The following is a 16,190-nucleotide window of genomic DNA, read 5'->3' as shown; positions in this document are numbered from 1 at the left end:
GAAAAATAAAATTAAAATTAGCATAAATAATCAAGGTATTCTTGATCTCCATGATAAACAATTCATAAGGACATGCCATCAATATTCAAACTAATAAAAATCTGACATTTAGTTCAGGCCATCAGGACTGATGAAATATTCTGCTAGATTTTTTTTACAATAAACTCCATCAAGACTATAATCACTTCCTTAATAAAAAAAATGTAATATTTGAAGATCAAGGCTCTCAATAATTAAACCAATGTAAACTGGACCAAATTTTAAATAGTTCTTTTAGATATACATATGTACATATGATTTATATAAAAGTGTCTCATCATTACTGGTTGTTAGGCTTTTATTTAAAACCTCATCAAAATAAGTAGGATGATCGCTTTTGATTCTGGAATATGCCATTTTATAAACTAGTAATTTTCTATTAATTATAACTGTTGACCCCTTGACCAATCAGAACATTTTCTATCAGTTTAATTATTCCTCAAGAATCCCATTTACTTTGTCAATAATCAAGATAAATGCCATCAGTGATGAAATTTTATGTGCCATTTAATGAAGGTTGTGTTAATTTGAAAGTTAAACCACTTCTACATGTCCGTTTTGAATTTTGTTCTCATGATGCTCAGTGGTATGTCTAGAGCTAAGAGAATCTTGGGAACCAAAAGTACCAAGAAGTGTGGGTCATCTAAATAAACCCTAAAGAGGTGGAATCATCAGATCTCTCTACAAAATTCAATGCACTGGTAAAGATAAGGCTTTGCTTTCCTTTTTAAACAAAATACACTCAACATGTATGTATTGAGTACTTAATATATACCCAGTACTGTAATTACTCTAGGAATTTCAGAGGAAAAGTAAGGTAGCCAATATCTCTGACCACAAGGTGTGTATAGTTTTTCTTTTAAACTAAGGTAAAATTTACATATAGTAAAATGTCCAGAATATTGCATGAATATTGACAAATGTGTTCACTGGTATAAACAAGAACCCAGTCAGGGTACAAATCATTTCTATCATCACACAAAGTTTCTGCATGTCTCCTTCCAATCAATCTACCATCCCTCACGGGCAACCACTGTCCTAATTTTGAGTAACATAGATTAGATTGGGCTGTCTTAGAACTTCATAGAGGTGGACTCCTATAGTTCTTTTCAGTCTGGTATCTTTTGTTTTCATTTAGTGTAATGCTCTCAAGATTCATCAATATAATTTTATGTATCAGGAGTCCATGGTTTTTCATTACTCAGATGATACTCCATTGTGTGAATATGTCACATTCGTGGTCTCTGTTTTTGAACATTTGAGTTATTTTCTGTTTTAGCTGTCATTAATAATGCTACTGTAAACATTCTATAGAGGACTTTTTGTGGATGTATATGTATATTTCCCTTGGGTAAATATCTAGGAGAGAATGGCTGGATTGTACGGTGGGAGTATGTTTAACTTTAAAGGAAATTTCTAAATAGTTTTCCAGGGTGGTTGTAGCATTTTACATTTCAACTAGAAACGTTTCATTTTTCTAGTTGCTCCATACCCTCACTACATTTGTGCTGTAAGTGAAGTGGCAGCTCCTTGTGTTGTGGTTTTAACTTACATTTTCCTTTTCCTGTGCTTATTAGCCATTTCTGTATCTTCTTTTGTGACACTTTGGTTCAAGGTTTATTTATGACTTTTAAAATTGGTTTGTTGTGTTAATACTGAGTTTTAGGAGTTTATAAAATATATTCTGAATGTAAGTCCTTTGTTAGATATGTGTATTGCAAATAGTTCTCTCAGTATGGGGATTGTCTTTTACATTTTCTTAATACTGCTGTTATTTCTTTGATGAGGATAATTATTTAATTTTGGCAAAGTCCGGTTTATAATCTTTAATTTTTTTTTATTTTTTTATTTTATTTTTTAATTTTTTTTGCGGTACGACGGCCTCTCACTGTTGTGGCCTCTTCCGTTGCGGAGCACAGGCTCTGGACGCGCAGGCTCAGCAGCCATAGCTCACGGGCCCAGCCACTCCACGGCATGTGGGATCTTCCTGGACCGGGGCACAAACCCGTGTCCCCTGCACCGGCAGGTGGACTCTCAACCGCTGCGCCACCAGGGAAGCCCTCTTTAATTTTTTATAGTTAGTAATTTTTCTGTCTTCCTCTAAAATTATTTTCTTAATATAAGATTGTAAAGACAGATATTAACTTTTACATTTAGGTCTGTGATACACCTTGAAAAAAATTTGTTTGCTGTGAGGTAGAGATCAGTGTTCACACTTGTCCATTCATTTATCTAGTCATTCCACTATTATTTGATGAAAAAATATTTTGCACATTAAACTGCCCTGAAACCTTGTTGAAAATCAGTTGACTTTGTATTTATGAATTTATTTCTGGACTCTGTTCTCCATTGATCTATTGGTCTATCCACATGCCAAAACCAACTGTCATTGTAACTTTATGGTAAACCTTGAAATAGGGTAGTATAAGTCTTCCATTTTCCCCCCTTCTTTTCCCAGACTATTTTGACTTTTCTACATCCATTGTATTTCCATATAAGTTTAATAATTTACTTGCCAAATTCAATAAAAATTCCTGCTGGGGTTTTGATTGAGATTGAATTAAATCTACAGATCAACTGGATGAGAACTGGTATCTTAACTCAACAATACTGAGTCTCCTAATGCAAGTTCACATTCGTTGGGCCAGACCTTCACTGTCTTCCAGTCCTACACACACGTTTGCATCTCTGGTAAAGCTCTCGGTCCTACAGTAAACACTCTCTACTTGGCCGTGTGGATTTATTCCCTATCTATGTAGGCACAGCCCACCTCTCAGTCAAGAACCCACTGGAAACTCCCATGCAGACCCTGGGTCATACCGTTTCCTTAGCTCTTTCCCCTTGGGCACCATGCTCCACCATTTCCATCCCCCTCAACAACACTGTACCACAGTCCCAGCTGTCTCAGCTCTGCTGGAGTCCACCTCTGTGTGCAGCAGTTTGGAATGTATTTCCAGAAAGAAAGCCGGGGCAAACAAATATGGTACTAACCTTGTGGGTTTTTTTTCTTTTTCTGAAAGATTACAATCCTATGTTGCCTGTTGTCTAATACATGGAAACAGCTACCTCAGAATTTGTCCAATTTTATGATTGTTTTTGGTGAGAAGGCTAGTCTGGTATCAGTTACATCACCATGGCAAGTAGCAGAATTATAGTAATTTATAGTTTTAGTCAGACAAACATTGAACATGAAATTTCTGAATTTCAGAAGGAAATACTGTACATCTTGTAGCAGGCAGTTAAGGGGTAAATCTCCATAGTTTAGAGGTTCAAAAAAGGCTTCCTGTAGCAATTGATGTTAAGTACAGACCTGAAAATTGAAGTGGAGTCAGACAATAAAAAGAGTGGGAGAGAGTTAAAGTGCTCTATTTTTTAACTATGAAGCGTGAAGTCTATGATCAAATGCTATTGCCAAGGAATCAGTGGGCAAGGCTCAAGAATGTATGAAAACACCATTATACTCCTTGAATATTCTTCTCTCTAGGGGACCATCACTTGCTTCTGGAAGGACTCCCAGTAACTGAAATTTAAATAGGATTTCTATTTATGGATACTTTCTATCTCAAAATGTTTTGTGCCAAATTATCTAGATAATTCAGTATCCTTTTTTATGAAGTTATATTTTTTCCAGATAATGGAATAAAAAATGTAATTTTAGGGCTTCCCTGGTGGCGCAGTGGTTGAGAGTCTGCCTGCCGATGCAGGAGACATGGGTTTGTGCCCTGGTCCGGGAAGATCCCACATGCTGCAGAGCGGCTGGGCCCATGAGCCATGGCCACTGAGCCTGTGCGTCCGGAGCCTGTGCTCTGCAGCGGGAGAGGCCACAACAGTGAGAGTCCCGCGTACAGCAAAAAAAAAAAAAAAAAAAAAAAAAAAAAATAGTAATTTTAAACTAGAATTAACTGAGAGGGCTTTCTATGTGCAAAATTTCTCAGAGGACTTCCATATTTAATTTGTTTGAGGAACACAGAAATCTCATGTTAATTTTCACCTCTACTCAAAGAGAAAATTTTAAAATATATTCATAAATTAAACTGCACCCATCCCCCTATTTCATAAAAGAAAATACAGTATCCTATTTTATAAATGACAAATGAACTGGTTTATAATCTCTGTCTTAGTTTGTCCACTGGAGGCTGGCCCAAGAGGAGCAGGGGAAATCCCTTCTCCATCATGTGGATTTCAGTTATGTATTGTTGTAGCTCCCTAAGAATATAAAAAACTTGTACATGGTATACTTGGGATTTACTTCGTTCTTATGTTTAGTAACATAAAAGATTAGTACAATTTTTCTGATATACTCACTCCTCTATTGAGAATTTAAATCACATTAGGAATTCCTTGTATTCAATTAAATTTCATTCCCTATGCCCTTCAAACACCAGGAGAGAAAGTATCAGACAAAAGGAAAAGTTATTAGCCAAGAATGTAATCTCAATTTGTCTCATTATTCCATAGTTTTTAGTGTCTTTCCCATCTTTTGCGCCTTAGAGACTGTAGTCAAGCTACATTCATACTTTCAATCTTATGGTCTATTTTAGATTTGTAGTTAGACCAGGTGTATAAAATACTGTGTTCACTGTGCAGTCATATATATTTATAGTGCTCTGAAGGCTAACTCTTACTGGAGGCATTAAACCTATAGACTCAGGTCATACTCCAGACCATGTTGTCTAAGGCTCAGAATATACAAAAATATCTGGTCATTTTGTTTTTGTTTTTTTTTTTTGAACATATACTCAACTCACTGGTTGAAATCTCAGCAAACCTGATATCAAGTCAAAAGATAAAAAATGGGATTGATTCTCTCCCTATGTAAGTCCATATATCCATTCATGAGAAATTTTAATGAAACTGCCAGGGTTGGAAATTTGACAAAAAGCAAGTTTAGTTATTTTAATTTTAATGTAATTTTCAAAACTAAAGTCCTTTTTAATTTTTTAAATAAAAACTTTAAGTCCGCGTCTTTATTCCTGTTCTGCCCCTAGGTTCTTCATAACCTTTTTTTTTTCTTTTTTTAGATTCCATATATATGTGTTAGCATACAGTATTTGTTTTTCTCTTTCTGACTTACTTCACTCTGTATGACAAACTTGAGGACATAGGGAGGGGGAAGGGTAAGCTGGGACGAAGTGAGAGAGTGGCATAGACTTATATATACTACCAAATGTAAAATAGATAGCTAGTGGGAAGCAGCCACATAGCACAGGGAGATCAGCTGGGTGCTTTGTGTCCACCTAGAGGAGTGGGATAGGGAGGGTGGGAGAGAGATGCAAGAGGGAGGAGAATGGGGATATATGTACATGTATAGCTGATTCACTTTGTTATAAAGCAGAAACTAACACACCATTGTAAAGCAATTATACTCCCATAAAGATGTTAAAAGAAAAGAAAACAAACAAAATTTTATTTTAGAATAGATTTAGATTTACAGAAAAGTTGCAAAAATTGTAGAGTTCATATATCTCATACCCACTTTCCCGTATTGTTAACATATTGCATCAGTATGGTAAGTTTGTCACAATGAACCAATATGTATACATCATTATTAATTAGAGTTTGTACTTTATGTAGACTTCCTTAGATTTTACCTAATGTCCTTTTTCTGTTCCAGGATCCCACAGAGGACACCATATTCCTTTAGCCATCATGTTTTCTTAGGCTTTTCTTGGCAGTGACAGTTTCTCAGATTTCCCTTGTTTTAGGTGACCTTGGCAGTTTTGATGGGTACTTATCAGATATTTTGAAGACCCCCTCAGTTGCTTTTGTCTGATGCTTTTCTCATGGTTAGGCTGTTCTTATGGGTTTTTGGAAGGAAGACCACAGAGCTTAAGTGTCATTCTCATCACATCAGATCAAGGGTATGTGCTAGACTACCAAAATGAGTTAGCACTACTGATGTAGATCTTGATCACCTGGCTCAGGTGTGTCAGGTTTCTGCACTTTAAAGTCACTTTCTTTCCCTTTCTTTCCACACTGTCCTCTTTGGAAGGATGTCACTATGTCCAGCCCATGGGCAGAGTGCCTACATAATTTGAAATTCTTCTCCATTGAAGATTTGTCTAGTCTTTCCCAGTTGTTTATTCAGTAATTTATATCAGTACAGACTCACGAATACTTACTTATACTTGGGTTATAATCAAATACTACTTTATTTCGTTGCTCAAATTGTGCTAGCTTTGTCCACTGGGAGCTCTTTAAGTGGGATCCTGTGTACCCTTGACACATCCCAGTCATTGAGATGTTGTTGTTTGTCATTTTTGTTGTTGTTGTTGAAATGCAACAGAGAAAAGAAATGTTAGGAAAAAAATTCAAGTTCATAAAGATTTTGGAAAAACATATGTATGGGTGAATACTTTTTTCTGGATATGGGAGTTTCATTATGAAACCAACAGTAGATTGCCCCTGCAATGGGTCCAACAATAGGAAAAATGTTGATGACATTTCTAGGAAGTGCAGGTTTTTAAAAATATTGGTAAGTGATGGAGTCAGGAACGACTCCTGGTTTCTGACCGTTGAGCTGACCCTCTGAACCTCTTCACTTTATAGTCACATGTGCGGTGTGTGTTGATAAGATGTTCATTAAGCTGATCTCTATGAGATTTGATATAATAAAGGGCTTTATATGCAAAGTGTTATGCGAGCTCTGAGAGGAGGTGATATTGTTACATCTTGAAGGTAGTTTCAAACTTCAGCTGTATGTAAATAGCACTTGCTTGGGAATAGAGGCACAAGACTGCCTGGGGTGTTTAACCAATAGCAGGAATTTGTTTACAGAATGGAGAAGGGTTCTTTCCAGTGAAGGGTAGCTTTTTTTTTTTTTTATCAGCACCAACAGCTTTAGAAGAGGAAGTCATCTTCATGATCCTTAGTACCCTGCACTGTGAAAAGTGCCTCCACTCTTCTCTAAGCATATTGAAATGCATAGTTTTCCACCCTAATGGAGGACAGGAGCAGCAAGGATTATTTAAAACAGTGACTAATTCCATTTCCCTCTCCAATTAGTCTGAGTTTAAGGAAGTGGAGAGAGAGAAATGCGATGACTCCCAAAGAATTGGCACTGTTTCAAGTGCTTTGAGAGATAGGAAAGGAATACGAAATATGTTCCAGGTATGAAATTAACTGTTTGCCAGTTGGAAGGGCAAGATTAATACAATTGAAATGAGAATTAACAACTAAATTGTGTGGCACTGCCCACCTGCCCACTGCCATAGCTAATTCATCATGGATTTCTTTTTGAATATGCTTTTGACTCAGAATGAAGTGAAGTCAGACAGAGACAGACAAATATCATATGATGCCACTTGTATGTGAAATCTGAAATATGATACAAATGAACTTATTTACAGAACTGAAACAGACTCACAGACATAGAAGACAAACTTATGGTTACCAAAGGGGAAAGGTGGGGCAGGGATAAATTATAAGTTTAGGATTAGCCGATACAAACTACTATATAAAACAGATAAACAATAAGGTCCTACTGTATAGCACAAGGAACTATATTCAATATCTTATAATAAACCATTATGGAAAAGAATCTGAAAAAGAATACATATCTACCCATACACATATATTAATATATATATATGTATATATATAACTGAATCACTTTGCTGTACACCAGAAACTAACACAACATTGTAAATCAATTTAAAAAATGATAATTGATATGAAAATATGACACCTGATACAATGTAGCCATTTGGTAGCAGCTCAATAAATATACATTGCATTGCATGCCTTCCAGGTATGATGAAAGATCAACTGGTTCCCTTAAAATCACAGAAGTAGAAGAGCAATGGTGAGTCAGCAGAGCTTGCTACCCCAGCTGCTAAGAAGGTGCCTCCTTGAAGACCTAGTATCCTGGGTTTCTCTGCACCCCTTTCACTGGTTCCTGGCAAGGCACTTTTCTCCATTTCTCAGAATGACAACCTTCTCAAGTCTCACTAGTTCCCTTTGGTTCCACCCACCAGCCAACTCTCCACAGAAGAGAGAAACTAGAGCTGCCTGTTCCAACACCCTCACATTTCCACCTCTAACTATAAAGGTTCTTGCAGTCCTACTTACCATTTCCTTCTCTGAACATTTTCTCAATGGAAAGTTCACCTGCCCTCCATCCAAAGTTAGTGTCTCTGCTGGTGTCCCTGTACCCTTGTAATGAGTAATGAGTAATGAGTAATCCTACTCCATAGAATTCCCTTTCCTCATGGTCCATGTAGTGAACTCAGGTCAAGTCTTGCCTCTTCTATGAAGTGTGCCTCCACATATCCCTCAAAGGAATGCAGACCCATGACTGCCTTTTCATTTCCCCATAATGTGACGTTGGTTTCCTCATTGGACTGTTAGGTCCTCAAATGAGGAAACATCTCGTTTGCTAGATGAATGTTTCTCTGAAACTTTTATATTCATTTTAATACTTTTTAATGATTGTAATAAACTTTACTGTTTAGATAACAGAAACACAAATAAAGAAGAACATACAAACAACTATCAATACTCCACTTAACAGTAGTGATGGCTCTTCTATTTCATAAATTTCCTTGTGGTCATTTTCCTTTACCAAATGTATAGAAATAACATCCCATTTTCACATTAGTAAAATATATATAATTTTATATTCTCCTCTCTTGGACTGACTTTATAGCATAATCCGTTCTTTATAGCATTAAAAAGCCTTCAAATATATAATATTTCTTTCTATAACTGAACATTTCTAGACTTTTTACATATATATAAAGATATGGTAAACATCCTTATATATAAATATTGTCCACATCTTTTAGGATGTATTCCCTATAGTAGCAATACTGGCTCAAAGATACATGCCTCAGAGTATACTGTTATATATTTATGATTCTTAACTATATTTTGACACACAGATTTCTAGGAGTTAGCACCAATTCATACTTTCACTCTATCATAGGAAAATATCAATGTCAGTGGCTACTTGTTAGTATTAATCACTATTTTTGAAATCTTTGCTAATATGATTGGAAAAAATTAGTATCTGACTTTTAAGTTAATAATAAGCTGCAAGTTTGTCATATACTTTTTAGTTATTTATATATCTGCCTCTGAATTATCTATGCTAGGTTTTTTGTTTTTTGTATTTTTTTTTTTGATTATTTGTCTATCAGGATCTTGGTAATGGACTCTTTCTAAATTAAAGACATAAACATTTATTTTTTGCATTTTTTAAAGTTTATGACATTTTTTATGTAATTAAATTTTTTCTCTTTTGGTTTACAGAAATTCATTTTACTTCTTTTGTATTTATCAAATACTTCTTTATCTCAATGAAGTAAATACATAATTATATGTGAGATTTGTATGGTTTAATTATTTGCATTTATCTAGAATTTTCTTTAGAGAATGGTGTTAGAATTCTAAATAGAGTTTTTATTTTCATATAGCTTAATGCTCATAGCATCTATTAAGTAGATCATTTTTTAAGAATGTTTGGTATTTTGCTATTATATATTTACCATAAAACTTATTTGTATCTTTAAAAAAATATTTGTATCTATATGCACACCTCTATAAATTATAACTATAAATATCACTATACATATGAAATGCATATTTAATATATAGGTATTATATAATAATATGTGCTTGCTGTACATTTACATATTCACAGTTGTGTGTGTGTGTGTGTGTGTGTGTGTGTGTGTGTGTGTGTGTGTGTTTTCTGGGTTATCCATTCAATTTCATTGATCTGTTGATCAAGTTTTCCCATAGTAACAGATTGCTTTAATTACTGTAGTTTTTAAATATCCGGTTTAAAAAAAAAAAGACCTCTATTCTTCTTTCCCAATTTTATAGCAATTGCCTATCTTTTTATATAAACTTTGAGCCTAGTTTTATTATGTTACCTCTGCTACCCTCTTACTATCTACCATCAGTCTCCTTTAAATTCACTTGAAATTTTATTTATTTTATACATTATTTGAAAAGAATTATATTGTTCATAATATCCACTTTTTGTCTTTGAGGGTATGACAAATTCTTCAATTCTTCATATATTCTTTAAAATATATTTTTAAAATTTTATAGCTCATACAGGTCTAGTCTAATGTGTGGCTAATAATGGATTTTCCCTATTTTATTTTCTAATTGGTTATTTATGACATACAGAAATTTATACATTTATCTTATTGGCAATCTGACTTTTGGATTTTTTATTAATTGAAAGTTTTTGCAGATGATTTTTGTTTATTATGAAAAATTGCAAACAGGAAATTTTATGTAATTTATATAATAAATACCCTCTTTTAGGACAGAAGTTATAGATTTCCATTTTATTAATTATCTCTTAAAAGTGCTATGTAACATTATTTATTATGTATTGGAGTATGTTTAATACCTTCTTAAAAATATAGATGGATCAACTGTGATTTTGAGAATAGCTAAACACAAGCTTTGGTGTATATAATAAAAGAGTTAAGAAAATATTTAAACTTTTAAATGAATCATTATTGCTGTATAAATTAGTAAGATCTTGGAAAGACATCTCAGGGTGAGAAGATAGGTTTTATCTCTTATCAGCTGCACGTGACTTTTAGTAGCTGCTTGAAGCACTTTCTTGAGAAAGATACTGAGTCAAACTAGACTCAGTGAAAACTAAATAGTGCAGTTGATAAACTAATGTCTGCCATGGATGCAAGATGAGGAAATAATGGCATCTATGTCATTATTTGACGTCACATTTGACGTCTGTGAGCCAAATGCTTACTTGATGGAATGAAGCTCTTGTGACATTCAAGCAGAGTCAGCTTTCTTACACCAGTGATTTCCAAATTTTTCCCTTTGGGGGATTTTTTTAATAATAGGAAGTGTTGTGGACTTCACAGCAGTGTTATAGCATTAGATATTTTCTCAGCACGGTGGGGTGGTGGTGTTGGGATGAACTGGGAGATTGGGATTGACATATATACACTAATATGTATAAAATGGATAACTAATTAGAACCTGCTGTATAAAAAAATAAATAAATAAAATAAAAAAAATATTTTCTCAGCAATGGATGTTAAAAGTATAACTATTAGATACTCATCTAACATGTTTAAATTGATTTTTATTTTATTGATTAAAACTGCATCTGTATGCACTTGAAAAAAGTATTTATATTTATTAAATACATAATTTTATTTTTTCAGTGTATTGATAATACCAAAGTGCACAAAGAATCTCAAATCCCCTTGCAGTAAAATGCTAAAATGACCAAAACCACCATAATAATAATACTTAATTATTCACTAGCCAAAACAAATAAAAACAAGGAAAAAAACTGTTTTAGTAAAACAATAAAAAATTAAAAATTACACTTATTTGTAGGGTTTTCTTTTATTGTTTGCTGTCTAGCACTAGCTAAATTTTTTATATTTATCATTTCATTTGGTTATCATGACCATGCTATGAGTACATATTATGATTCTTATCTTACTCTGAGTCTGAGACACATACTATATAGAGAGTTACACACAGCAAGATACATTGTGTGTTTAGGTTCTAGGGCTAGTTCTGTTTGGCTCTAATCCCTATGCTATTACCACCCATTCCTTGTCCTTCTAAATGTTATGTTAGTCTAAGGATCTCTGCTCTGGGTTTGGAATGCACTATATAAGTGTACTTTGTATTTCAGGCTTATATTCTAATTATGGTCCTCAAGCTGGGGACCACTTGAGGTAACCCAGAAAAAAGTAGGTGGTAGGAAAAATCCAGATAGAAATTAAATCATTGCTATGGGTAACTGGAAACTGGGATGTTTTACGTGCAAGAACTGACACATTGTTCTAAGCATAGATTTTGGTTCAGTCTTACATAAAGGGAGATGATAAGAAGCAATCAAGCTCAAGGTTTAAATTTTATAAATTGTAGGAATAAGGTTAGACAACATAGAAGTAGAGAAAAAAAATTAGGTGCCTTAAGATAAAAGAAGAGGGTAATTTTTGATTTTACTTTTACACTGTGAAGTTACTCTAACCTCTTGTCTATGTCATATATTTATTTAAATATATACATGTGTGTATAGTTTTTATAATGTTTGAACACAGTTTGAAACTGTTAAGTTTCAGTTTTTCTTAACAGTAGCCATATTTCCTGTCCTCCTGGATAATATTGTATTCCTTATGAGAATTGCAGTTTCTTCTATTTTTTTTAAATTTGGCTCAAGTGTACCTGTTCTATTGGCCTTTGTAACTATAAAAGGGATATTTTTCATAAACACTTTTCATTGCCAGTATCGTAGGAAATGCAAATGTACCACATGGCATCTGCTTTGTAATTAATTGGTGATAAAAAGAAGCAACAGCTTTATTATTATTTCTCCACTACTATTTCCTAAGACAAGACATGCTTCTTTACTTTCCATTCTGAGAATAATTCTCCATTGAGCACCCTGACACTAGAAGAATTAAGAAAGCCAACATTTAAATTCCCCCTCTCTGCACGATAAAGGAAAACAGAATCCATTATATCAACATAGTCTATCATTTCTCTAGCCTATGATTCAGGTCTCAAGGTGAAATATTATAGGATGACATCTGAAATTATTATGACACAGCATGAATCCTTACAAAGATATATTAAATATGTAGCCATTATTGTTATAAAAAAAGTTTAAATACAAACTAACTGTTAAGCCACCTTCCTTGTTTGGGTTGACTTGGATTAATACACATTAAGAATGATTCAGATTTAACTTTGAGATTGCTTTAGCTGCCTTCAATTGGTGAAAACTGAGAAAAGTCAAATTAAAAGATTTACTTTTTGTGTTGGTCCATCAAGACGGTCTTATATCATATGATCATTCTATGTGGTGAAAGGAAATCACTTGTTGGACTAAAAATATGCTATGTGGGATAAATGAAAATGAGGGGAGGCAAAATCCTCTAGACTCTTAGCACTTTGTAAACACAAAAGTGCATTCACACAAAAATGTTTGCTGTTTACTGAGCAAAGACTACCTCTTGGCCAATAAATTATGTACCATAGCTTTATTTCCTTTTGTGTAAAATAAGCTAAGAGTTTATGGAAAATACATGACTTTACCTAAAATATTATGTTTACTATTACAATGAAGACAATTAAAATATAAATATGAAGCCCACCAATTTCTTGTTTCTTATATTTTTATATTTTTCAGTTGGTCAACTCTCTAGTCTACTCCTTAATATGATGCTTTTTGTCATCTCATCATATTCAATAACTTTACATTGACTTGACAAGAGAATTTTTAAGAGCTTTCTACAAGTTATTAATGGGAAGAGAATATCAAAACCACTAACAGAAGAACATGTTTTAAATGTTTTATTCCAATCTGTTACACCCCTACTTTTTCACAAGTTTCTATTTTGTGTTAAAAAATTACACCATGGTCTGAAACTTGACATTCAGGTTACCAGGCTGTAAGAATTTTTGAGACAACAGTTTAAATAGTCTGTTAGGTAATATGAGTTTTATTCTTTAGTCAAATGTCATTGGTATATTTAGAATGATTTATTTCCCTTTAGCACTAGAGAAGTTGAAAATAATATGCTCTGGCAGCCACATTCTGTGATAAATCCGAGTAAATTTACATAACATTTCATAATTTCCTAATGGGGGACGGGAGTTTACAAAAGAATTAAAGGTCCTTAGAAAGAAGGTGCTACGTAGAACAAATGATCGTATAAATTAGGTTTTTGTAATAATCATGTTTGAAGAAGATTTAATTGAACTTTGGGGGAGGGAGTCAGTGCAGAAGGATGGAGGGACTGTGGAATTTAGCACTTCATTTGTACTCAGCTCAGAAGCAAAATTTAAAACTGCAACAAAAATCATGACATGATAGCTGTTTCTATATTCCCTGTTCTTTATGACATTTTAGATGATATTTAGACATCAAATTTACTAGCAAAGAGTGACCTGTGCTTGTCTACATAAGTGAATCTCGGGATTAGTGATGCCAGCACCTGTATCAAAAATTCAAAGTCATGAAATTCACAAGGACTGATGACAGAGCAGGACATTTGGATGTGGCTCATCTGAAACTGTAGGTATTCCTGGGGTCTTCCTTCCGGATCTCCACCTGACCCCTGATCTCAACCACATCCCTGAGCTTGACTGTACCCCTAAGTCTCACCCTTCACACTCACCTCAGTCCTGATACCTACCTTTTCTTCACTCTCTTATATCTTTACGTTCTCCTTTATTCTTACCCCCTGTGAAATACACTCCTTTCCTGAGCTTCATTCCAGTGTTGAAGGATCAGGGATAGGGTTCAGGCACAAAGGTAGGATAAATAGTACAATACATTGTACTTGATAAAAAAAAAAAGGGCAATTATTGCTGTCATAAGCTTTACATGAACTGGGTGTGAGAGTCAAAATGTCCATCATATTAAAGGACTGGTATCAAAATGCCATACTCTCTCTGTAGACATGCTGCCTGGGTCAACGTCTTGGCTTTGGGAACTGAGTAATAAATGCATCATGGATTCTGACAATTGTAGCCAAACTGATCCCACCTGACATCCAGGGAGTCATTGGTGCCTTATGTGATTGCCACTGCTAGTTTGACCCTAAAGAGACCTAGCTCTAAATTCATCAGATATTCTTCCACTTGAATGTAGTGTATGTAGAATATGTCTATGACTTTTATAAAGCCAGCATCATTCTACGACCATGTAGACAATCCTTTCATAAACAGACCGTACCTTTTCTTTATGATTTTAATGTAACTACTGTAGGGTCCTAAATTGCATAAGCTGAAGTTATCATTTGATTCATTCTTTTTTATTTTTTCAGGTAAGTATGCCTGAGGTTGAATAGCATACACAAAGAGAAGACTTCTGACACTACTCAGTGTTTCTCGTCACCACTTCCCCCTATCATGTAGCTGATGGATTTGGAAAAGACAAGAATGTTGAGGAGTTGTAGCTGGTTGACAGAATTAGGGCAAAGAGACATGCTGAGAGCTGTTTATTCTGGGTCCATAATCTCTCCTTTCTCCCTTGCAAAAATCTGGTCATTTTATATATTTCTCTGTGCACCCACTATATCATGAAGCATCAGGTTTTGAAATAGAGTCTCACATCACACTAAGATTTGGAAATAAATTAGACATTAAAAGGGAGACTGCAGAGTAGAGCTGGGGTGAAGAAGAGAGGTAGGGTAGGGGTAGAGGAGAGTGTCTGTAGAGCTGCAAGTCAGAAATATGTCTGTTCTTGGGTGGCATTTTTCCAAAGTGTGGCTGAGTTCCCCAATGTTCTCCTTTCCCCTCTCTCTGCTCTGGGAATTTTTAGCATTAGCTACTTGCAGAAGACCTTATATTCTTAATCATGTTATTTAATGCTCCAGCTACCTTGTATAGTATCAGAACTGTCCTTCAGATGCTTCTTGGTCAACACACACAGCATTTCGTCAAAAATCAAAAGGAATCTGGGTAGCTCTGGAGAGACAGTGTATGGTCTATAGGACAACAATGCAGCACGGCCCCCACACCTTCCTGTTCTAAATCACCAGGCTTCTTAAAACACACATTTCCCTAAAATGTTCTATTTCATGTTGCAACATTTTATATTCACAAATCTGTACTCAAGTGTAAGTAAATGAATGAGGATGTTTATTCCTGAACCAACTCAAGCTCAAACTCAAGAAACAAGAAAAATCTCAATCTAACATTGCACCTAAAGGAACTAGAGAAAGAAGAACAAATAAAAGCAAAAGTTAGAAGAAGGAAAGAAATCATAAAGATCAGAGCAGAAATAAATGAAATAGAAACAAAGAAAACAATAACAAAGGTCAATAAAACTAAAAGCTGGTTCTTTGAGAAGATAAACAAAATCGATAAACCATTAGTCAGATTCATCAGAAAAAGAGGGAGTGGACTCAAATCAGTAAAATTAGAAATGAAAAAGGAGAACTTACAACAGACACTGCAGAAATACAAAACATCCTAAGAGACTACTACAAGCAACTCTATGCCAATAAAATGGACAACCTGGAAGAAATAGACAAATTCTTAGAAAGGTATAACCTTCCAAGACTGAACCAGGAAGATATACAAATCATGAACAGACAAATCACAAGTAATGAAATTGAAACTGTGATTTAAAATCTTCCAACAGATAAAAATCCAGGACCAGGTGGCTTCACAGGTGAATT

Source organism: Pseudorca crassidens, chromosome 6 (genome assembly GCF_039906515.1).
Source record: "Pseudorca crassidens isolate mPseCra1 chromosome 6, mPseCra1.hap1, whole genome shotgun sequence".
Lineage (NCBI taxonomy): Eukaryota > Metazoa > Chordata > Mammalia > Artiodactyla > Delphinidae > Pseudorca > Pseudorca crassidens.
This window is presented reverse-complemented; position numbering follows the sequence as displayed.